Genomic DNA, 25,874 nt, shown 5'->3' with positions numbered 1-25,874 from the left:
AATGTGAACTTTTATTTATTTATTTATTTTTAATTTTTTATTTTTTAGAAATGTGAAATTTTATATAGAAAATCTTTGTAGCTCTAATTAGAACCAGAATACGGATTCAGCGCAGGAGGCAGATCCGAAACACTTGCCACTGTTGTTTCACTACTGATGCACGCGCCTGACTTAGCACATCCGTGAGCAGAAACCCTGGTTACAGTGGCGCTCATTAGAGAGTCTGTACTCACACCTGGTGGACCATTTCCCTGCCTTCGCCTCTCCAGAGGGGGACGAAGAGGGAATGTTAACGATGCCCTATTAAAGCAACTAAACAGTGCAGCAAGTAGTTCTCAGCTCCTCCGCTGCCACTGGGTAGAAAGTGACTTGTTCTAGTGGAATTCTAGTTTCTAAGCAAGTGGAAGTTCCTGTTGGCTCACCAAGGACTGCTGGTTCAGGTACCTTTTTGAATGGATGTTGGGGAAGACGTGGGACATTTTTCTTTGCGTGGAGGAGAGGGATTATTCATCTCGTTGAAATAATTTTGTTCTTATGGTGATTATTTTGGAGTACTTTTCTCCCACCATGGGCCAATTTAAGGAGATTGGGTTACAGAGAAATGTGGAGCCAAAATTCCTGCATCATTAAATTTGATGTCGGATAATAACATGGGTTCTGTTAGTGCGTGGCCGTGCAAGCAGGCTGCTGCCATTGCACACCAAAAATGTTGGCTGAGGTTGGGACTGACCCTTGGGATTCAGGGCCTGTTGAATCCGGGGCTTGGAACTTCTGGGACATGGACACAGCTCCCTTCCACCCCTTGACCTTTACCTCAGGCGGAGCCCAAATGAACTCGTAGATTGTGAACTCCAACCTGGGCCATTCTCTTTCCTGAACTAGAGACCCGAGGCTGTGTGCAGGCTCTTGGCTGGAATCTGAGGGCATTTGTGGGGGGGGGGGGGGAGCGGGCAGCAGGCCTGTGGGTGAATGATACGATTCACTCCGATGTCAGATTCTTTTCAGTATCAGATTTTTTGCTCAGAGTAGCTGTCTCCCTGCTGTCCGTGTGTTTCTTCACTCATTTTCCCCCTCCTTTTTGTTGGTAGCCTGTGCCCTTCTGTGTCAGGCCTTACATCAAAAGCTCCATGGGGCCATAGTGGTAATGGCCACTGTCTTTCTGAAACAAGTGGGGCCTGGGCTGGCAGGAGAGCTGTAGATTTTTCTCCATCTGACATGGGATTTTTGTCCTCCTATTGATGGCTGAATCATCCCTCTTCTTAGGGCCCATGCCTGCTATCTGGGATTTTATTTTTTTCAAGACACTGAATACATTTTTATTGAGCCTTTTAGTTTACAACACCAGGTAAAAGGAAAGTCATTTCACCTTAACTAATATTTTACACAGCTGTAGTAAAACATTTCAAACTTTAGGGAATTATGATGGATTACATATATTAAAAGTTGGGGATTGGGTAAACAATATCTGAGTTCTTGAATTTTCCAGTTGACTCTTCCCTTACAATAGTAACCAGCTCTAGTTACAGAAGTTTCTTCAAGGCCATGTCTTATTGTTGCTGATGTCTTTATATCTGAAGCATTGCTATTTCAATCAATATCCACTAATTCCACTTCAAAAATGAGTTTTGCGTTTGGTGGAATTTTGGCGTCAGGCTGTCCTTTCTTTCCATAAACCCATTCTGGTTCAATCTCTAGTCAAACCTTTTCTCCTTTACTCATAGTTAAGAGTGCTTTACCCATCCTCTCATAACTTTGCCTATTCCAACCTTAAAGGCTTGGCATTTTTCTTCTTCTTCGAACTGGTTTGAATATTAGTATCAAAAACAGCCCCATCCTGTAGTGTTCCTGTATGCCAGCAGTGAACAACATCTCCCTTTTCGGGAAAGTTGGTTTTATCTCCTTTTTTAAGGACAGGTTTTGTATATTTTGGTGGACCCTCATCCGGAGTCTCTTCACACTTGGTTTCTTTGGGTTTATCTTCATTAAGCTTCACATTTTTCACCTGCTCAGACCCTTTACTTAATACTTTCAGTACCTTTGAAACGCTTACTTTCAAAAAGATGGTTGTGGGCTGTAACCAAATGGTCCTTGTTAGCTGTCTTGGCCACATTTTTAATGTTTCCTAATAACTTATGTTCTGTAAGAAATGAATCTGGACCGTGGTCCTGTAGAACCCTGATAATGTCCTTCTTGGGTAGTTGCTCGCTGCGCAGCTGCTCCACATCCAGGCCCACTGTGGATCGGCCACCGCCATCTTCCCCTGCTGCCTCTGCTTTCCTCCTATCTGGGATTTTAATCTTCTGTCTCTTCTCTTTTACTTTTCAATCTTTCTGCGTCCACTGGCTTCTTCCTTTAGACCTACAAATGTGTTTAGATTTCCCTTATAACCAAGCCATGTTTATTTCTGTGTAATCTATGTATTTATCTCTTTCTTATCATCATTTTCTCAACCTGATCCTCCAATGAACTATGGCCAAAATTCTTGAGTCAAGCTGTGTTCATTGTCTTCATGTCTCATCACCCATGTATTCCCTGGCCCTTTGCCATATGTCTTCTCCCCACAGCATTTATCTGAAGTGGCTTCCTTCAAGGTCACTAGTGACATTTTGAATTTGAAATTTTTATCATGGAAAATACATGCCATGGAAAATGCCAAATATATTTAATAAGTAGACATTGGATTATTCTCATTGAATCCCTGGTGATTTCTTTCTTACACTTCGTTTTATAATCATCACTCTCATTCCCATCCCATTCCCATTTTGTGGGCCAGTTGTGTAAGTCATGGTAACTTTGCAAATTGAACTCTAAATCTCTAACAGAAAGACATTAAAAAAGTATAGCCCACGGGGCGCCTGGGTGGCTCTGTTGGTTAAGCATCTGCCTTCAGCTCAGGTCCTGATTCCAGAGTCCTGGGATTGAGCCCCACGTCGAGCTCTCTCTCTGCCTGCACTCACCCTGCTTGTGTACTATCTCTCTCTCTCTCTCTCTCAAATAAATAAATAAAATCTCTCTCTCTCTTTTTTTTTTAAAGTATAATCACCATATCACTTCTAACACAATGAACAACACTTTGGTATTGTGTAATTCCCACATACTCGAGTATGTGCATACTCGAGTTTTTCTGAAACTGGTTATCTTTTAATTGTCAAAACCAGTGACCTTTTGTCTTTACTCTTTTGATATATCAGTTACTGCACACCATTTATTGTTTTCCTTTTTAAGGATTTATTCATTTATGAGAGAGAGAGTGAGAACATGTGCGCTGAGGGGGTGGTGTAGAGGGAGAGAATCTCTAGCAGACTCCTCGCTGAGTGCAGAGCCTGATAGGAGGCTCGATCCCATGACTCATGAGATCAGATGCTCAACTGACTGAACCACACGGGGGCCCCACTGTAGACCATTTTAGTACGTAATATTAAGGTCTGAGAGAGTCACATCCTTACCTCAACTTCAGTATCATCATTTTTTACAGGTGAGAGTTGAGGGCACAGCATGAACATAGACTCCTTTCCAATTCAACCGTACATCTCAGAGTATGTAATACTTCCCCAGGGAAACTTTCCCCAGCTGCCTTCACCGGGCCGGGCCCAATCCAGGTTCTCCTATTCTGTTCCCACAGCATCACATGTATACATAAACCTCCATCATTTCCACAGGTTCTTGAATTTAATTGTCTGTTTCTTCTGGACACTGATTCATATTCATTCTTCTATGTCTAACGCCTAGTTACATATTCAACTATCTAATTAATCCTTAATATTAACACTACTATTATTGATGTGTAATAGTTATCAAGTATTTACAATGTGTTAGGTTGTATATATGTGCTTTACATACTTTATTTAATCCTGACAACTCTTGTAATAAAGCCCCATCATCATCATTATTACTTTAAGGATGACGATGCTGAGGCTTTGTGAGGTTGTTACCTGACCCAGGTGAGAGGAATGATTGGCATGGAGAGGTTGTATGGCAATACAGCCTCCTGAGGTTTGAGTCTCAGGTCCAACTGTTCCTTGGCTGCGAGATTATGGACACGTTTGTTAAGCTATGTAAGTCTCTGCTTGTCCGTTTGTAATATGAGGATTGTGAACATCTTTGCCTCACAGAATGGTGAGGATTAAATGGAAAAATGCATTTGAAATCATTTGAAAACTGTTGGGTTTTTGAGAAAATCACACATGATCTTTCAACCATAATTTACTGGTCTCATTTGGGTATAACTGCCTTCCATTCTTTCCCCCGGTTATAAAATGCACATAGTTGTAATCATAGCATGCATTCAATTTTATGGCCTACTTTTCCAGTTATGAACATTATTATGTTGCTATGTGTTTTCTTATTGTGAAGTGTATCACACACATACAAGAGTGTCTAAGATGCATATGTGTATTTTAAAGAAAAATTATGAAATGAAGAGTTATAAATACACTAACTAGATCAAAACATTGCCAACACTTTAGAAACAACTCTAGGTTCCTCCTTTTCACCCTTCTAGAGGAACTGTTATGTTCATTTTATACTCATATGGTGTTTCTCTTTACAGCTTTATCGCCCATGCATGTATCCTTCAACAATACATGCTTTCGTTTTGAAAAATCTCACTAGTAAGCACAAACCTAAGGAAAAGGCAATATGGCCGCTCTTAGATGAAACAGAACACATGTCTTGCAGAGCCCCTGGGTTGTAGCTTGGCCTCAGCTTTCCCAAGTTTTTAGAAGCCCCTCTTGGGGAAGTCAGGATGCATCGTTAGGAGGTAAGTCCTTGGGAAGCAGGACTTACCACAGTTGCATCCGGTGGGAGTATAGGCGGGCCTGATAATGGACATCTGGTCCTAGGAGTGGGATGAAAGGAAGGGACTGCACTCTATTTTCCATTTTAAGCTTACCATGGTCTACCTCATACTTTCAGGACTAGATCAAAGCAAAACATTTCTCTAGAAAGAAATGAATATTCTCAACTGATTCAAGAGTCCAGGAGTGGAGTGGAGAAGAGAAGCATTAGCACATGTTTCTTATAAGCCGAGTGCATATGAGAAACCGGGCCAGGCTTTGTTTGGGCGTTCAGTCCTCAGATTGTAAGGATGGCAAAAGGCAAGAGGATCTTGCTAGTGGTCGTAGTCTTCAGTGTGTCAGTCTTTGGAGTAACACTGTTCTGATTGCTCTAAATACTTGTTCTATAACTGCGATCTTGGGCTCTTCCTTCATGTTTCCCCTGGAGATTCCATTTGATTCCCTTTTGTCTTGTACCTCTTGTTTTCCTAAATCCAGTATTTTTCTCTTTCTTGGCTTACTTCCTCATTTAGATGGAACACATTAATCAGTTTTACTTACTAATGGCTTAGTGGGAGATTGATTTTTTTTTTTTTTTGAGATCTTGAATGTCTGAAAATGCCCATATTCACTTTCACGCTTGTTTGATAGCTTAATTGAGTTACTGAACTCTAGGTTGGTTATCATTTGAAGTCATTTCTCCATTGTCTTCTAGCCTTTCGGGTAGCTCCTGAGATGTCCAGAATTATATGGACTTCTTCCTCTCTTCCTCCTCTTCTTCCTCTCCTCCTCTGCCTCCACCTTCCCTCCCTCTCAAAACTTACGGAATCTTTTCTTTGGTCCAGTGTTTTGAAATTTCACAATAATCATCTAGATTTATGTTCATCCACCGTTCTGAGCACTCAGTGGATCCTTTCAATCCAGCATGTCAGCTTGGGGGAATGTCCCTCAATTATTTTGTTGATAATTTCATCCTCTTTGTTTCTCTGTTTCTGGAGCTTTTACTGCTCAGGCACTGGGTTTCCTGGGTTGCATTTCATAATTTTTAAAATCCCTTTTCTCTTATGTCCCAGATATTTGTCTTTTTTTATGTGTAAGTGTGCCACATATGGGAAATTTCCTCCACTCCTCTACATTTTTGTTAACTTTTGTGATCACATCTTCAATTTATGCGAGTATTTTTTTGTTGTTCTCTGAAAATCTCATTTAAAAATTAGCAACCTGTTTTTGTTTCATGAATGCATTATCTTCTCTGATTAATATCATATTGTTTAATGTTTTTTCTTTTTGCATGGTCTCCATTTTTACTAAATTGTTTTTCACAAATTTTGTGCTTTGGATTTCTATGTTCTATCCAGGATTAAGCATATTTTCATATGTTTAAAGGCATCTGTGTTTCCTATGCTGATTACCATCTATATCCAGCGTTTTAAGATCGGCAATATTGGTATTGGCATCAGTGTAGGAAAATAGGCAGTCTCCAGAACTCTTGATAGAATATAAATTTTTAACATCTTTTTTGAGAGTGCAAGTAGTATGGCTCATAATTTTAAAATATACATGTCCTTTGATCAAAAACTTAGCATCAGAGAAATGTAAATTAAGGTTACATTGAGAGGTTTCTGTACCAGAAAGAATGAAGGGACAAGACTTACCTTCTCACTTTAACTAAAAAATCTGGACAAGAGAACATGAAATAGCAGTTTTCAGACATTGGATAAGAAGCAGCAAGAGATACATTCCCGGGAGAAGGCAAACAAACAAGGTGGGCTCTACGACTGCACCAGCTCACAGCCTGGAGCCAATTTCCAGGCCACAGCCCAAGGAGGGGGAACCCAAACAGAACCAGGTAGTCCCAATTAATTGTGGAGACAGAGATTGAGTTTGGGGATGTTAAGATGTCAACAATTTGTAGGTCAGAGTACCCCAGGGAATGTAGTGTAGGGAGAAGGCTGGAGGAGTGACAGGCAGAAAGGCTGGAGAGCAAGCAAGTAAGCTGCCAAGGGATCCTCCTGAGGTTTTGGCTGAGTACTGACCTGTGCTTTTGTGAGAGGAAAACTCTCTGAGACCAGAAGAACAACCTTAAGAAGGAAGGAAGAAAAATTACTGGAACTCAAATAAGGCTGCAAATAGTTCATGTTTTCACCAGCCATCGTGGAAAGACCTCATTTTATACAGCATTGTGCAGAAACCTCTAAGGAATATCGTCTTAGTATTGGACCTAAGTTAGCCCTTGACCACTGACTGCTCTGGACCTACCCTAGCAAAGCTTAAAAGTAAGTCTTTGAGGTGGCTCGGTGGCTCACTCAGTTAAGTGTCAAACTCTTGATCTCAGCTCCAGTCTTGATTTCAGAGTTGTGAGTTCAAGCCCTGCATTGGGCTCCACACTAGGCATGGAGTTTACTGAAAATAAATAAATAAATATCAAATTTTAAAAAGTCACTCTCTTTTAAAAGAAGAATTTATTTATTAACTAGAGAGAGACAGCACGAGCAGGGGAAGGAGAAGAAGGAGAAGGAGACAATTAGATTCCCTGCTGAGAGGGGAGCCCAACAGGGGGCTTGATCCCAGGACCATGAGATTATAACCTGACCCGAAATTATGAGTCAGACCCTTAACTGACTGAGCCACCCAGGTACCCCTAAAAAAGTAAGTCTTGAAAACATTCAAGTGACACCATAACTTATCTGTATGCCAGAAAAAAATATCCAACCTTATTCAAAGGAATACAACAATCTTGAGATGATGGAACTAGTAGAAAATAGCATGGAAGCGCCTCTTATAAATAGATTCCGTATGTTCAGAAAGGTAGAAGAAAATATGAGCATATTGAAAAGAGAAATAGAAGATATATATCCCAAAAGGAACTTTTAAAGATGAAAAATACCTTATCTGAAATGAAGAATAGACCAGGTGGGCTTGACAGAGATGTAGCACCAGAGAAGAAGAGATCAGTGAACTTCAAGACGGGAACAGAAGCCATCCAAAGGAAAGCACAGAGAGCAAGAAACCTCAGAAAAGGGCATCGTGATCTATGGAACAATATCAAGCAATCAACCCTATGTAATTGGGATCCAGAAAAAGAGGGGAAAAGGAGAGAAAAGCATTCAACTAGCCCCCACCATTCCCCAGTCAATGGAGAGAACTTGGAAGAGAGACTTTTGGTGGGCATGACCCACACTGGACAAGGTCCAGATTTGAAGTGGCCCTCGTGGATGACTGTCTCCAGGCAATTCCAGGCCCCAGACTTAGGAAACCTTAAGGAAGATGCTCCGAAGTACAGGGATCCCTGAGGAGTGTAATTCAGGACAGGTACCCCGCTTCCTTCCAGGCTAAGGGTATGACTCCATCCATCTTCTTTCTTCTCCCAGGGAAATACTGAAGCTGTAGTTTGAAGATGATGGTAGGGCTTCCATCAGTCTGGATGACAAAATGTAGGGTCCCCCTTCCCGGGCACTCCCATGCCCATCCCTGCTGCCCACGGCATGTGATGTAAGTAAAGATCTATTTCTGTGGTGTCAAACCAGTGAGGTGTCAGCCTGTATCTGTTACAGCAGGTGCCCAATAAGTCCCCCACGGATCATCCCAGCTCCTTCATGCTTTCATTACCTATGAACTTGGATAACTTCCAGAATGGCTAGCATCACTGCAGTGGTCTTTTTTCTCTTTTTCCAGACTCTTTTGGTTTCCCTCCATCAATCCAGTGCAGTGGGATTTTTTTATAGTTCAAGAATTTCACAACATTTTTAGTCTGCTGATGGCACTTTGTTCTGTTTTCTTTGTATCATTCCTGTCATTTTGGGGATTGGGGTTAAGAGAGTAGTTAGATTTGTGGGGTTAATCCACCGTTTTGTGTCGATTTCCCTTTCATTGTGTTTTATTTATTTATTTTTTATTTTTTATTTTTTTGTTTATTTATGATAGTCACAGAGAGAGAGAGAGAGGGGCAGAGACATAGGCAGAGGGAGAAGCAGGCTCCATGCACTGGGAGCCCGATGTGGGATTCGATCCTGGGTCTCCAGAATCGCGCCCTGGGCCAAAGGCAGGCGCCAAACCACTGCGCCACCCAGGGATCCCCCTTTCATTGTGTTTTAGTGTGCATTTTTTGATTCCTAGTAGGACTGAATATGTTCCCATGTGTTTGTTTACTAATTATTCCCTAATTTGTGAATTTGCTGTTCATGTCCTTTGCTTCTTTATTCATTTTTAAAAGTTAAGAACTATTGCTCAGCTACGTTTAAATTTACCGAGTCTGAAACTGCCCTGTGCCTACTTGTTTCCCTGTGTTTACTTGTGTTGGTTCTTGCTTTGAGCTGTTCTCTCCCCTCTGTCCTCTAAGTTGGAACCTTCATAACGTCTTTGGAAAGACTTCCAGCTCAGCTGCAAACCCAGTCTTCCGTTATCATTCCTCCAGTAATTAATTATGATGGGTAATATTTATTGGAATAATATAACATTATTCCTCTTGCCAGACTCCAGGCTAAGGATTTTACATACATTATCATGCTTCCATCTTAAAATAACTTTGTATGGTGGTTACAATTATTGAACCCATTTTACAGATGAGGAAACTGAGGCGTAGACAGGTTACTTAACATGCTTAGAATACATAGGTGGAGGTGATGGAAAGGGACGTAGCCTGTTATGCTTGTTTAAAAAGGCCATAAACCTGGCGCCTGTTGGCTCAGCAGTGAGTGTCTGCCTTCAGCTCAGGGCGTGACCCCTGAGTCCCGGGATCGAGTCCCACGTCGGGCTCCCCGCAGGGAGCCTGCTTCTCCCTCTGCCTGTGTCTCTGCCTCTCTCTCTCTCTGTGTCTCTCATGAATAAATAAATAAAATCTTTAAAAAAGGAAACCCTTTGATTTCTTAAAAAATAAAAATAAATAAGAACAAAAAGGCCTTAGCCATGGCACTCTGTGTATTTCCCTGAATTCCTGTAGTCCATCTGGCTGTGTCACTTGGGTGTATTTAATCTATGTATCATTATTTATTTTGCTTTTATATATGTCCTATATTTACTATTCAGTTGTCAACTTTTAAAGGTTGCCATGTAAATGTTTTGTAGGTTTGGTGTGAATGTCGTTGCTAACGATGTCAGGCCCTCAGTGAAGTTTGTTAAATGTAACAATTGTTCAGGATCTCTTTTTATTAATTAATTCCTTATCTAATGGAGATTCTTTTTGCAGGCAAAGCTGAGAGGCATCCTCTTTGTAGTTTATCTCAAGTAACTCTTGCCACATATTAAACGTCATTCCTTTCTGATGTCTCAATTGTTATGGCAAGTAATTTAGAAAGTCCTTAAGTGACAGCTTCAGCGCTGGATAGAAATTCCATTTGTAGTTATGAAGAACTAATATGCATGGAAATTTCCAGAATTGAGCTTGATTTCCTTGACTCTTTTTTGATCAGGGGGAAACTTCCTAAGCAAGCCTGGCTACCGTCCCATCACTTTCCCGCAGATAGAAACTTCAAGTCATTATAGTTACCTTTAAAAATTGCAGGGCAATTTGCAATAATGGCAAAGCATCTCATCTTCAACAGAAATTCAAGAGTGGTTTGGGTCATTGCCCTTCCATTCTTGCCTAGACTTACAGAGTTCAATTTTATCTTTTTTCCCGGGTGCTGAATCGGTGCCTAAAGAAGAGAAAAAGACACTGCCATCAAGATGATGATAATACTCAGCAATTTATATCTCCTTCGTTTCCTCACATATATTAGGCTGCCCATTTCCCAGCATTCCCAAGGGCAGCTGTGCTGGGAACTGGGGTGGAATCAGGTTTTCTCTATGTGAAGAGAACCAAGTAGAAATTTTTTAAAGATGTGTATCTGGATTCTGGTGCCCCAACCCAAGACAGCAATATGCAAGGGCATTTATAGTTTTTACAAAGGATGGAACAGAATTCTCACCACAGAATTTGTGTTTATTTAAATTATTAGTAGAACTCTATTTACAAGCAGAATTGGTGGGAGGTGATGGCTACAAAATTAAGCAAACTAATGGTTTTAAATCCTTTGATCAGCATCCAGGTTTAGAGAACTCTTAGCAAACCACTTGTATATATTTTTTTTCTTCTCTCTTCTTTCTTTCTTTCTTTTTTTTTCAAGCAGGCTCTAGCCCAATGTGGGCTTGAACTCAGGACTCCAAGATCAAAGCTGCATACTCCACCAGCTGAGGCAACTAGTTGCTCCCAAAATACTTGCATATTCATGTCTCAGTGCTGACCTAGAGAGGTTTGCATTGTAGAGCTTGCAATGGTTATAAATACATATATTTTTATTGCTTTAGATTTACTCCGCCTACTGTCAAGAGGGTTTGAGGTGAATTATGATGAAAGTACAAACATTCTAAGTCTGAAACACAGTCAGCTTATCCCCAGATAAAAATTATGTAACATGTAATCATCAATGTGATTCTCTGTGAAGAATGTTAAAAAAAAAAAAAAAGGAAATTAAAAGACAATGTGACAGACAATGGCTTAAACAAGGAAGAAGCTAATTTTTCTGGAACAAACATAGTTCTGCAGCCCGGGGCAGCCCAATAATGCCATCAGTGAGTGAGCCAGGCCACCTCCCTCTCTCTGCTCTTCTCCTGAGAGCACAGCTTTCGGTTTCCTGGTTACAAGATGCTGGCTGCACCTAAGGTGTCAGGACGGTGATCCAGCCAGGACAAAGGGACAGAGGCCACAGGCTTGATGGGCACACCAGCGGCATCCCTCTTAACCAGCTTTCCTAGAAACCAAAACGAATTACTTCTGCCTTGGTCTCATTTGCTATGACTTGGTCACAAGGCCAGAAAGGGATAGAAATTAGGTGTTTTTCAGCCAAGCACATTGCTGCATTGACCAGAAAAGATTTGTTTTTTAGAGGCAGAAGGGAAAAATGGATATGAGAGATACAACTTGCAATGTTGGCTACAGTAACTGATTTTAAAAATAGGTATGTTTTTCTAAAATCTATACGTCCAAGTGTATTTATTTATTTTTAGAAATATTTTATTTTTAGATAATCTCTACAGCCAACGTGGGGCTGGAACTCAACCCTGAGATTGAGGGTGCATGCTCTACTGACTGAGTCAGCCACGCAAGTGCTTTTAGAAAAGAAATTTAAATTACATGAGATAGTCATGTGTTACTTTAAAAAAAGAATCGTTATTTGTCAATTATCTCAATAAAAGATTGCCCAATGTGCATTCTAGGAGATATTAGGAGGCATTATTTTTTCTTAAAAGACTCCAGAAGGTGGTTCTGTTGGTTAAGCATTGGACTTTTGGTTTCAGCTCAGGTGGTGATCTCAGGGTCCTGGGATTGAGCTCAAGCCAGGGTCCATGCTCAGCATGGAGTCTGCTTGGGATTCTCTCTCCCTCTCCTCCTCCCACTGGAGCTCTCATTCTCAATCTCCAAAATAAATAAATCTTTAAAAAAAATTAGAGAACATACAAGACTTCTGAGTCAAAGTAGTTTGGGATCCCATGGTTACACAGCAGGGGCTGATAGTATGATAGAAATATGCTTTGCAAATCTCCAGGGGGGAGCATAGGTTGAAATAGCTTCTAAACTTTTTTGGCCGCAGAATTCTTTTGTTGGTTTATTTTTAAGACTAGTAGAAAAGAACATTTGAGAAATGAGTAGGATTTTATTTTGTGATTGACCGAAAGAAATTCTTACTATCTTAGCTGTATCCAAAAACTTTAGTTAAACCTCTCCTTGGGATATTTGTTTTCTTTTTTTTTTGGGGGGGGGGGGGATATTTGTTTTAAAAAGACTTTATTTATTTGAGAGGAAGAACTCCAGCCAGAGAGTGAGGGCATGAGCAGCGGGGAGGCGCAGAGGGAGAGGGAAAACAGACTCCTGCTGAGCAGGGAGCCCAACTTGGGGCTCGATCCCAGGACCTCAAGATCATCACCGGAGCAGAAGGCAGACACTTTACCAACTAAGCCACCCAGGTGCCCCTCCTTAGGACGTTTTTACAAATATTGTTACCAAAAGGAATTCCAAAAATATTTTGAGCAATAGCAAAATCGTTGGGATTCTCACCACCTGCACACACACATACACGAGGCTTTGTTTTTTGTTTTTTCCTTAAAGAACCAGGCATTCCAAAAAAAGAAAATAAAAATAAAAATAAAAATAAAAAATAAAGAACTAGCCATTCCTATCTTTTTGTTCTGTCTTATTTTTTAATAGCACATACCCCGTCATTAACCCTTTCATCAAAGGCCTCTATGTGTTAAGCTCTTACAGGCGTCATAAACAGAGCCAAGGCAGGGATGTTCCACTATGTCCACTCTCACGGCCCACACTCCTCATTTGCAGAGTCCTTCGCGTGGTTTTTGTTGTCCCATCTTGCAGAGCAGGGTATCTGCAAATGTATAGGTCATATTAACACGTTGAATGGACGACGGATGGTTGAGTAAATAATGCCCTGGGCATTATTATTATTATTATTATTATTATTATTATTATTATTACTGGGGAGGCTGAGATAAAGGCCCTGGTGCCCAAAACGGTTAGAATTAGTTAAGCCAACATTTGTCCGGTGTGTCCTTTATTCCTGGCATTTGTGAGACTCCTGGATATAAAGGAAAAAAGCACAACCTCTCCACCTAAAATTCTTTTTTGGAACAAATTGCATCTCTTTTGCTCAGGTTATAAACTCAGGGCAAAACCAAGTGCCTGGCACTTTGGAGCCCTTAATAATTGCTTTTGTTGAATAAAAGAATGGATGAAAGGAAAAAGTCCCTGTTCTCAACAGGTTCAGTTTAGAGAATGTGCTTTTTTTTTTTTTTTCTGGACATGTATTTAGAACGTAGTCCAGTGGAGATGAGTATTATATCAAGAATATTTTTAGTACAAGATAGAAATATAAAAACAGCATTTAAGGCGTAGTGTGTCAGGATTGCTTTTGAGTGATTCTCACTTTTGCTTCCCAAAAGATACATGGCTATGGTTTTTTTCCCCAATTACTTTTAAATTTCAAAATGTAGTCATATAAAAAAACTAAGTAAAGATAAATAATATACTCGTTATTCCCCTATCTCCAAAAGCTAAGAGTAGAAATCTGTGTTTTTAAAAAAAGTATATTCGGTAAAAACGATGGATTGTCCTACAGAGAGAGAAGATAAAGAAATATGGAAGAGGACTTTAGAAACCAAGTAAGAAAAATGAACCTCTCTAGCAGCTTTGGACTGTCCACCAGAAGCGTGGTTTGGTTTGGTTTGGCTTTTTATGGGACGAGGCTCAATAGGGAAGGTGATCCTAGAGAAGGTAGGTTTTGTTCCTACCTACCTCTCACTTCCTGGTGAGTGTTAACCAGAAAACTCAAATCCCTTGGCTCTTGCTTCCATTTCTCTTGCCTCCTTGAGCCCCTTGCTAAATGGTCCCCCCACGTGAGTACTTCTGGGAGGATTCACGAGTGTCTTGCATGTGATGCAAATCAATGTAGGAGCCAAGCTCCTGACCTCAGCTGCTCTGACACAGACCTTTCTATCCAGCATGTTCTTCGCCTTCATGATCTGCACAGAGCTGGCGGGCTTTTTCAATGGCTCCCTCCTCACAGTGTTATGTTCAGTTAAGGCCCAAGGAGGCCTGAACTGTGACAGGCTTTAGTGAGCTGGGTCATTTAATTTTCACATACGTTGTGTCTCGTTAGCTTGTATATGCACTGCCAGCTTGGCTGAGTCCATGGGCGCGCCATTGTCTGCTGCCATTTTGTCCTTGGAATCTGCTGCTTGCTATAAACTACCCTGTGACAAACGTCATCATATGCATTTCCTGGACACTTGACTAGTTATTTCCTCAGGCTATGTTCGTAGAACTGCAGAGTTGGGCATTATAATCCGTTTTTCAGCTGTTACCAAATGCTGCCAAATTACCTTTTAAATGGAACCATATCTCTCTCCTCATTTATGGTATTTAAGAGTTTTCCTTTACCCTTGTTAACAGCATATTATACCTTTTAATCTGCACCAGTGTATTATGTGAAATAAGTTTTTGATACTTAGGTGCATTTATCTTATTAATGAAGCTGAATATTTACGTTTTTGACCATCAGTATTCTATTTTATTTTTTCATCATGATAAGTGTACTTTTTAATCCCCAGCCTCAGTATTTTTTTTATAAGCATTGCATTTTTTGAAATTTTGCATCATTTTTTTCTTATTAATCTCAGAAAGGCTTTATATATTAGTAACTTTAACCATTTTTCAGGGAAACTACATTCCCTCCAGTTTGCTGATTGTTTTTTTTATATATATATATATATATATATAGATTTTATTTACTCATGAGAGACACACACACAGAGGCAGAGACACAGGCAGAAGGAGAAGCAGGCTTCCTGCAGAGGAGCCTGATGTGGAACTTGATCCCAAGACCCTGCATTTGATGCAGAGTTGCATCATGCGTTGTTGCATGCATGTGTTGTTCAGCCTGGGATCATGAACTGAGCCAAAGGCAGATGCTCAACCATTGAGCCATCAGGCACCGCACTGCTTGTTTCTTTAAACTCAGTTCACAAATGTCCTGTTGTTGTTGATTCAGTTTTTAAAAAATTTGTAGGAAGTCAAGTTTACCAACCATTTTATGGATATTTTTTACTTTCAGTGTAAAGTATGGAAATTTCCACCTGCATTTTCTTCTAGCAATTTACATTTTCCATTTTGCCCTCAAGTATTTTACTCATGTACGTTTGGTTTTGTTTTTACTGATTGATTTTCTTTTTTAAAGAATATTTTATTTATATGAGAGAATTAGAGAGCACGCACGAGAAGGGATGGAGGGGCAGAGAGAGAGGGAGAAGCAGATTCCCCATTGAGCAGGGGAGCCCAACTCTCAGGGCCTGGGGATCATTACCTGAGCCTAAGGCAGATGCTTAACCAACTGAGCTACCCAGGCATGCCACTGACTGATTTTCTCTTGGTTATGGGTCATAATTTTTCTTTATATATCTTTTTTTTAAAGATTTTATTTATTTATTCATGAGACACACACACACACACACACACACACACACACACACACACTGAAGCAGAGACATAGACAGAGGGAGAAGCAGGTTCCATGCAGGGAGCCCAGTGTGGGACTTAATCCCAGGTCTCTAGGATCTGCGCCAAAGGCAGATGCTTAACCGCTGAGCCACCCAGGTGTCCCTCTTCATATATCTTTTAATAATATTTGCTTGTATATGAGTGTGATGAATGTACATAATTGAGCATCTGGATTTTTTTCTCCTTTAATAGTAAGTTTTATTCAGCAGGCAATTAATGTACTTGTGAATCAGCATGGTCTTTCCAGGTTTGTGTTTCAGCTTTGTTAGGGCAGGTCTGGGCTGCATTAGCCATACTTTAAGCATAGCCTTTCTGGGAGTCTCCACCGAATTCCCAGGGTATACAACAAGGTCTTTTTACTTCAACTGCTTGAAACTCAAATGTCTCCCAGGCACATGCAGGCTTTGGTTGTTGTTCAGTTCACAGCATCCTAGTGGTCCTTTGGCCCTGATAGCTCTTTTGGCCCAGATACATGGAGTCTCATTTCGCAAACACACAGTTTAATATTTGGTCAAAGATTCTAGGGGACTCCTTTGCAGAGTTTTGGAGCTCCATGTCCCTTTGTTTTTCTGGTACCCTATCCCACATATTCCAGCCACCTTAATAGCTACAAGCTATTATTATACAAACCTTACTTCCTCAACTCAGTAAGACCACCATACTTTGTGTGGACTCTCCATCCATCTGCTGCTGCAGTCTGAAAACTTTTTCCAGAAGAAAGCTGAGATAGTTACATGGTTCACCTTGTTTGTTTCTCTTTCTTAGTAAGCTTGGTCCTGTTTATTCTGCTGTCCACCATCTGAAAACAATCATTTCACATATTTTTTCTAGTTTTATAGTCGTGTATCAGGGGAGGACTAGACCAGTGGCAGTTACTCTGATGATGGCCAGAAGCATGTATTTGATATGCATTATGGAGAGTCTGATTACCTAATAGCCATTTCCAGCCCCCTCTTCCCTTGCCCACCTCCCAACTACAGACTGAAAAAGCCAGACACTGACTTAACCTGCATCCTCTGCAGCAAGGAATGATTCTGGGCCTAGTCTAGCCAATGAGCAGAAGAGAAATTCTGGGAGGCTTCTAGAAAGACATTTTAACTCCCTAATAAAAGGAGAGAGATACTAAAGGAGGGCCTGGCCTACTTTTACTTTGGTATGTGAGCACTTGATGTTTTGAATTATGGCAGCCATCTTGGATAATGGGGCAACAAGCCCAAGGGCAAAAAGCGAACCCACTGAAGATGTTGGATAGGAAAGATAAAAAGAATCCAAGGACTCAAAACATTCCTTAAGTAGTGAACCAATCCTGAGACTGTCTCCTTTTGGACTTCACGCTATATGAAACTCAGCATCCTTATATACGAAGTCTCTGATGGTTTTTGTTGTTTTGTTATTTGCAGGTAGAGCATTCCTAAGTGATGGAGGATTTAAATAATCTGTTTTCCACCAAAGAAGACATACAGATGGCCAATAGATACACGAAAAGATGCTCAACATCACTCATCAGGGAAATGCAAGTCAAAACTACAATGAGATACCACTTCACACTTGTCAGAATGGCTAAAATCAAAAACACAAGAAACAAGTGTTGGTGAGGATGTGGAGAAAAAGGAGCTGTTGTTGCACTATTGGTCAGACTGCTAGTTGGTATAGCTACTGTGGGAAACAGTGTGGAGGTTTCTCAAAAAAATTAAAAATAGAACTACTTTATGATCCAGGAATCCCAGTGCTGGGTATTTACCCAAAGAATACAAAAACAGTAAATCAAAGGGATACATGCAACCGATGTTTAGAGAAACGTTAATTACAAAAGCCAGGATCTGGAAGCAGCCCAAGTATCCACCAATAGTTGTATAGGTAAAGAGGTGGTGTGTATCTACAATGGACTATTAGTTAGCCATAAAAAAAGAATGAAATCTTGCCATTTGCCATTTGCAACAACATGGTTGGATCTGGAGAGCATAGTGTTAGATGAAATAAGTCAGTCAGAGAAAGACAAGTACCATGATTTCAGTCATATGTGGAAATTAAGAAATAAAACAAATGAACAAAGAAAAAAAAAGAGACAAAAAACCAGACACTTACCTATAGAAAACGAACTAATGGTTACCAGAGGAGGGGTGGGGGGATGGGTGAAATAGATGAAGGAGAGTAAGATATACTTACCATGATAAGCACTGAGTAATGTATAGAATTGTTGAATCACTATGCTGTATGCCTAAAACTAATATAATGCTGTATGTTAACTATACTGGAATTAAAAATTTAAAAAAATTAATGATAAAAAATATTCTCTTTTCCAAATGATTGGGCAATCATAAAATAGTCTGTTAAAACAGCTGATTTTTTTTTCTTTTTTTAAAGATTTTATTTATTCATGAGAGACAGAGAGAGAGAGAGAGAGAGAGAGAGAGAGAGAGGCAGAGACACAGGCAGAGGGAGAAGCAGTCTCCATGCAGGGAGCCCGATGTGGGACTCGATCCCGGGTCTCCAGGATCTGCCCTGGGCTGAAGGCAGCGCTAAACCACTGAGCCACCTGGGCTGCCCAGCTGCTTTTTCATATACCAAATTCTTATATATGTTCTGACCTCTGTATGGACTTTTCTATTCTATTCCATTGGTTTACCTGTATAGTACGGTGAGCAAGTTTTTAATATCTGGGGAAGGAGTAGGATTTTTAATATCTAGGGTAGGAGTTACTACTGCCCTTAACTTATCATTATGATATTTCTTTTCAACTTTGAGATACTCGTAGGTCCAAATTTTTGGTAATTTAAAAAATGATTCAGCAGAACAACTTGTACTTTTTATGTCTCGAAGGGTGATAAGATTGGTAAAGACTTGGGAAAACATGTAGGCATTACCTAACATTTTCTGGAAAGAAGACAAAGATTATTGGTACTTTGGAAGTTTCTTTAAAACATGACAGTATCGCATATAGATAATAACATCAAGGGCAATGTGATTTTAGAAAAACAAAGCAAAGGAAACATTTACGTTGAACAGGTGCTTTCTGTATGCAATTTGAAAGTTGAGATTAACAGTTCTAAAAACATTAGCAAATAGGAAATAGGGTTGTACAGTAATAAGAAAAAATAATGCCTCCATTCCCATTCTGCATGAGCGATAAGCAATTAGTTTGCTTTCTGAGACTGATGATGTGACAGGAACCTGAGAGAAGCAGGCCCTTTGGTTTTCTAACTGAAGCAGTCAGTCAGAAAGGGTGTTTTGCCTGACAGTTGATTAGGGGTTAAATGAACTGAAAATATTGGTAATTTTTCTGCTTTTCCATTTATTGTAACAGCGATTATCTGCATTTTTTCTTCTGCCAGTTCTAAAGGCTAGATTTAAATAATTATCCATGTGAGAGAAAATGATTTTGAATGGCAAAAGGGCAATGAGGGTTTGAAACCACCAGCTCTTTGAAGGATAAGATTCTCCTCTGAAAATTGGCTAACGTGGTTGATGAGTCTTGAAAAATGCCTTAAAAACCTGCTGTAACTAAATAATGCAGTTCTGAAAAAATAATATTGAATACGTGGTTATCTAGCTTATTCTTAATTATTCAACCTAACATTGCTAATTCCTTCTGAGTCAATTAGTTATATATTTATTGTCCAGTACTTATTGAGTACCTACCGTATGTCAGGCACTGTTTAAGGTGCCAGAGATACAGAAAGGAACAAGCAGGTGAAAGGCTTAGTCCTTATGGAAATGTTTCTTTGAGAAGAAACACCTAGTAGACATAAGCCATTTAGTGCTAGATGGCATTTTTTTATAGAGAAAAATAAAGCAGTGTAGGGTGATAGAGGGTGATTACTTGGAGATGCTGAAAGTTGAAGTTTAGGTGAGGTTCTAAGGAAAATGAAGAAATAAGATCTAGGTTCCTTGGAGAATGTTGAAGTAGAGTGAAGGAAAAACAGGTACAGGAGGTGCAAAGGCCCTGAGATAGGAGCATATTTGGCATGTCATGATCAGCAAGGAGGCCAAGTATGAATGAATGGCATAAGTTGAGGAGAGAGGTAATGAGGTCAAAGTGGCAGCTGGAGGCCAGACCATAGAGGGCCTCATAGAACATGGTAAGAATTCAGCCTTTCTTTTGAGTGGTATAGAGAACCACTGGAGAATTTTAAGATGAGGAATGACATGATTTATATATTTTAATGTGATCACTTTGGCTGCTCTATTAAAAACAAACCAAAAGGGAGAAGGATCAAAGTATAAAGACCAGATACGAAGCTGTTGAATTAACCGTAGTGAAAGACAGTGGTGGTTTGGACCAGGCTGGGGAGCTGTTGAGAATAATTAGATACTCGTATTTCAAAGGTAGAGCTAACTAGTATATTGGACTGATAATATATATATATATATATATATACACACAATAATATATAGTTATTGTATATAAATTAAATATATTTAATATTATAATCATATATACAAATAAATATATATTTAATAAAAATTAAATATTTAATATTTAATAAATATATATATTTAAAGTTGTTGATATATTGCATATGGTCCAGGAAGCAAAAAGAGTAATCAAGGATTCTTTTGAGGTTTTGGGTCTTACTGAGATGGGAGAAAAGTGTATGGCAGCAGTTTGGGATGAAGAATGGGATCGGTGCTGAGTAAGAGCAAGGGTTCAGTTTGAGACATATTACATCAGAGGTGCCCATTAGATATCCACATGGTAACATCGGTAGGTAGTTGGATATATGAGACAAGAGTTCAAGGATAAGGTCTGGGCTGGAGATAAAATTTTGGAGTCATCAGCACATAAATAGCATTAAAGTCATTAGATAGGATGAGATCACCCAGGATGAGTGTGGGAAAAGAGGAGCCCCGAGGCACTTCAAAGTTCTCAGCATCATTATTGACCTGATTTATATCTTTTGACAAGTCCCTTGCTCTTTGTATTTTCCAATTTCTAATGGAGTTTGTCCAGTAAAAATGTAATGAGAGCCACATATGTAATTAAAAACATTTTAGTAGCCACCTTAAGAAAAGTTTTAGAAAGTGAAATTAATAATTTTAATATTTATATGGCACAATGTGATAAGCAGATTAATGGCCCAAAGGATGTTTGAGATCCCTAAACTCTGAAACTTCTTGTCATAGAGAAAGGCATTTACAGAAATAAAGTTCAGGACCTTGATACTAGGAGAGGATGCTGAAATATCCAGGTGTGCCCAATCTAGTCTTGACTCCTTGAACAAGGAGTCTTGCTGTCGGTGGTCAGAGATGGCTCAGAAGGAATAAGGGTAAGAGAGGCTTTTTTTTTTTTTTTTTTTTTTTTTGAGAGGCTTTGAAGATGGAGCCAGAGGGCCACCAGCCAAGGAATGTAGGCAACCTCTATAAGCTGGAAGAGGCAAGGATGTGGACTCTCACCTGGAGTCTCTGGAAGAAACACAGCCCTGCCAAAATGTCATTTTAGCCTAATGAGAACTGCGTCAGACTTTTGAACTACAGAAAAGATAATAAATTTGTGTTTTAAGCCAATAAGTTTGAAATAATTTGTATGGCAGTCATAGGAAAGAAATGTCCTCACTCTACCCCATAAATGATCATCCCTCTATGAAATCAACATAAAAAATTATCAATGAGATATTTACATCCTTTTTTATGAAGTCTTTGACACCTAGTGTGTATTTTACACATACGGCACATCTCACCTTGGACTAGACCCATTTCAAATGCTTAGTAGCCCCTTGTGGCTAGTAACTATCATTTTGGACATTGCACTTAGTGAGGACGGGGCAAGGGAGGGTAGTGTGAGGAAGATGTGTGCATTGGTTGATTTTATGTGTCAGTTTTCTGGGTCAGATAGCTCGGATCTTTGGTTAAACACTAACCTGGGTGTTTCTTTGGAGACTTTTTTGGGATGAGATTAGTAATTAAATGGACTTTGAGTAAAGCCGATTACCTTCCCTCGTGTGGATGGGCCTCATCCAATCAGTTGAAGGCCTTAACAGAACAAAGACTGACCTCTCCTGAGCAAGAAGGAATTCTGCTGGCCGACTGTCTTTGGACTTGAACCGCAACTCTCTCCTGAGTCCCCACAATCACGTGAGCCAGATTTCCTTGAAACAAATCTCTCTCTCTCCATAGACACACACATCCTATTGGTTCTGTTTCTTCGGGGAACCCCGACTGAGATAGCATGTGTTGGAGAAAAAGGAAAGACACACACCCTGTCTGGAGCTCCTCCCCTCTCTCTGTCCAGAATCCAGAGTTTTCTAGAATAGTGATCAGCCTGAGAGTGGGTGAGTGGGGTGCTATACCGCCCATGCGGGGGAGGCGGGGGGAACCAGACGGGAAGGCCTTTGGGAAGAGAGCAAGTATTCTGTTTCAAATAAGAGAGGGCCAGGGAGGTCTGATCTGTAGCCTGGGAAGGCTGGTGTCACTTGGGCTGAAACATTTTGAGCTCTGTTGAGGGCCGAAGGGATGGGCCGCCATAAATACCCCAGGTCGGGCAGCTTAAGCAACAGAGATTTCTTTCCTCGTGGTTGTGGGGTTGGGAAGTCCACAGTCAAGGTGCCATCAAAGTTGCTCTCCTCCAAGAGCTCTCTCCTTGGCTGACAGCTGGCCGCCCACTTCTTGCCGCACCTTGTCTTCCCTCTATGTGCACGCACACCTGCTGTGCCTCTTCTTAAATGAGGGCACCAGTCAGAATGGACTGTGGCCCACCCAAGGGGCTCATTTTAACGTAACCACCTCCTTAAAGGCCCTATCTGGGGATCCCTTGGGTGGCTCAGCAGTTGAGCCCCTGGGCGTCAGCCCTGGGCATGATCCTGGAGTCCCAGGATCGAGTCCCATGTCGGGCTCCCTGCATGGAGCCTGCTTCTCCCTCTGTCTGTGTCTCTGTCTCTCTCTCTCTGGGTCTCTCATGACTAAATAAATAAAAATCTTAAAAAAAATAAAAATAAAGGCCCTATCTCCAAAGATAGTCACATTGTGATGTGCTGGGAGTTAGGGCTTTGCCACGTGCATTTGCCACGTGCCTGTTTTCAGCTGAGAAGGAGATCCCAGGTCAGGCTCCCCCAGACGCCCAGCCAGAGTCAGCACTTGGTTCCCAGGGATGCAGGACGGTATAGATCTTCCGAAGGCCCTCTCGGTGAAGTAGGAGCATGCCTGCAGGATGAAAATGCAGGTCTGGGAAGTGTGAGGTCCCCGAGGGCTCGAGGGGTGGCAGGTGGGGGACACAAAGGTGACCCGGGGCCTCACCCCAGTGGGACACAAGCGGGGGCACCCTTGGGCCCATAAGTCACTGCCTCGGGCCTGTCTGACCTGAGTCCCTGGGCCTGGGGCCTGGCTGAGAGAGGCCAGCAGCCCACATTTTAGGGAAATGTGAGAAAATGAGGCAATTGTGAGGCTGCCGAGGAATTAGGCACCTGTCTTCCAATCCCTTCTTATAGTTTACGAACCATCTGATCGTCTCGGCTTTGCTGGAGGAGGCATTGCTTTTGCTTTCTGAGATGTGTTCCTTTCCCCCGAATCAAAAAAGAAAGCTCTGCCTTATGTTCAAGGCCAGCTGGGGACACCTTGAGACCCGGGAAGTGTGAAGAGCCTGGTCCTCTGCTCGGGGTGGGAGGAAGCGTGTGTGCCAGAAGGACCCCGCCAGGGCCCTGGGGAGTCAGGGCCACCTCCGTCCTGCACCCCAGCCCGAGCCCTCCGTACCCCTCCTTCCCACCTCTCTCACCCCCTGTAGCATGTGGTCAGGAGCCTGGGGAGGAGGGGACAGGCCAAGTGGGGGCACCTGGCTGCAGGGCCCCGCGGGCTGAGAGACAAGCACGCAGCTGGGCCTTGGGGCACGGCTGGGGGGTCACACCTGGGGCAGTGTTGAGTGCCTCGCGGAGGACAGGGAATGTCCCCTTGTAGGGACGAGGAAACATGAGGGGCCTGTAAGGAGAACAGAGTCAGAAGTTACAGCTGCGTGTGTTTGCACGGCCCGTGAGCTGTAGTTCTTACCTTCTGGAAGGGTTGGAAAGACGGGAAGGAAGGAGGGACACAGAGACCACCCACAGAATCCCGAATAGTCACAATCTGTCCCTGTACAGGTAAAGCCTGCCAAATCCAGGCTAGATCAAGAAAAGTCCCAAGCACCGCCTGTTAGATGCTTATTTAATCCGGGTTTTAATAGCTGTTATCTTGAACTTGCAAAAACTAAGGGGCTTGTCCTGGGTTCCTCAGCTTAGTGGGGGAACCGGGCCCGGCTGCTGGTGCCCTTGGCAGTGAGAGCGCAGCAGGCCTGGGCAGGTCTGGCAGGGCGGCTGGCAGGTCCCTGACCCCGAAGGTGACTAGGAGGCGAGTGTGATTGAGGCAGGTGGTGGTGGAGATAGAGCAGGGAGCCACCTGGGAAGGCCCCCCAGTGCCGACCCCCAGCTTGACCTGAAGGTGGGGCGTGGGGGGAGAGGAAGAGTCACAGCTGGCCGCCTCTCTCCCTGGCCCAGTCCTCTCTCCTCAGGCCTGCCACCAATGGTTTTTTCACGCCACCGAGTTTTTGACCAAGCTGCCTGGACTAGGGACAGGGCCAGAGGTCCCGGAACGGAGAGACCCATATCCCAGGTCTGGACCTGCCATCACCTAGGCTCGTGACCCTCCGCGGGGTCAGACATGAAAAGCACCCTGGCCCCAGTTGGGGACCCTGTGGGGAAACTGGGTAGCACGCAACACCAATGGCAGTGTATTTTGGTAGAAACTCCCCCAAAAAACCAAACTGGAAAATTCTGGAGACTTAGCCTATGAAAATAAATAGAATCTATTTACTATGGATACTGATAGAGTAATAGAAAGAGAAACAGAATCTCACTGCTCAGCGGGGAGTCGGCTTCTCCCTCTGCCTCTGCCCCTTCCCCTGCTTGCACTCTCTTTCTCTTCCTCCTTTCTCAAATAAATAAAATATTCTTTAAAAATAGGGGAAAAAAATCACCCTACACATCCTTGCGGTTTTTCCATATTGGTCCATCTACATCCACCTTCTAAATAGTCTTATGATGTATGTAGAATTTAGTATCAATTTCTTTCCCTTAATGTGAAAAATGAAACTTTTTTTCTTGTGGTCCCATAGTCTACAATTCCTATTTTTTTAAAGATTTATTTATTTGAGAGAGAGGGGAGGAGCAGAAGGAGCGAAAGAGAGAGAGAGAGAGAGAGTCCCAAGCAGTCTCCCTGCTAAGTAAGCCCTGAGCCCATATGGGGCTGGATCCCACGACCCCGGGATCACCACCTGAGCCCAAACCAAGAGTCAAATGCTCAACTGACTGTGCCATGCAGATGCCCCCATAAATAACTGCTTTTTTTAATGGCCATCTGACTTTCCTTCAGACGGATAAACAAAACAAAACAAAAAGAAAATCAACCATTTCCCTGATATCAGATATTTAAGTTGTTACTAATGAATTTTTTAAAAATATATATTTATTTATTTGAGAAAGAGAGAGAGAGAAAACACAAGTAGGGTGAGGGGCAGAGGGAGAAGCAGACTGAGTGCTGAGCAGGGACTCCCTGGGGGCTCAGTCCCGGGACCTGGAAATCATGCCCTAAGCCAAAGGCAGACGCTCAACTCACTGAGCCACCCAGGCACCCCTGCTGATGAACTTTGCACACAAATCACATTGCAGGGGAGCAGTTATTTATGGGGGCACCTGCATGGCACAGTCAGTTGAGCGTTTGACTCTTGGTTTGGGTTCAGGTGGTGATCCCGGGGTCGTGGGATCCAGCCCCATGTGGGCTCAGGGCTTACTTAGCAGGGAGACTGCTTGGGACTCTCTCTCTCTCTCTCTCTCCTTCTGCTCCTCCCCCCTCTCTCAAATAAATAAATCTTTAAAAAATAGGAATTGTAGACTATGGGACCACAAGAAAAAAAGTTTCATTTTTCACATTAAGGGAAAGAAATTGATACTAAATTGTATGTACATTGTAAGACTATTTAGAAGGTGGATGTAGATGGACCAATATGGAAAAACCGCAAGGATGTGTAGGGTGATTTTTTTTCTAGTTTTTAGGAAGATTTTGTTTATTTGAGAAAGAAGAAAGAGAAAGAGAGTGCA

General features: G+C 41.7%; 1 long non-coding RNA gene and 1 pseudogene across 7 annotated transcripts in view; one reads left to right on the top strand and one right to left on the bottom strand.

Annotated features, from left to right (window-relative positions):
• Nucleotides 1-1,419: 1,419 nt before the first annotated feature.
• Nucleotides 1,420-2,254, bottom strand: LOC144281601 (peptidyl-prolyl cis-trans isomerase FKBP3 pseudogene; annotated as a pseudogene).
• A 19,647-nt stretch (nucleotides 2,255-21,901) lies between these two features.
• LOC144282230 (uncharacterized) overlaps nucleotides 21,902-25,874 on the top strand; it is a 304,549-nt gene continuing 300,576 nt past the window's right edge. For all 7 annotated transcript variants that reach the window (XR_013350575.1, XR_013350572.1, XR_013350571.1 and 4 more), the window contains exon 1: nucleotides 21,902-22,088. This is a non-coding gene — a long non-coding RNA (uncharacterized LOC144282230). The remainder of the gene's footprint in view (nucleotides 22,089-25,874) is intronic.

The sequence above is a fragment of the Canis aureus genome, chromosome 13 (genome assembly GCF_053574225.1).
Source record: "Canis aureus isolate CA01 chromosome 13, VMU_Caureus_v.1.0, whole genome shotgun sequence".
In the NCBI taxonomy this organism is placed as follows: Eukaryota; Metazoa; Chordata; class Mammalia; order Carnivora; family Canidae; genus Canis; species Canis aureus.
Note: the sequence above shows the minus strand (reverse complement) of the source record. Positions and strands in the feature narration are given on the sequence as shown.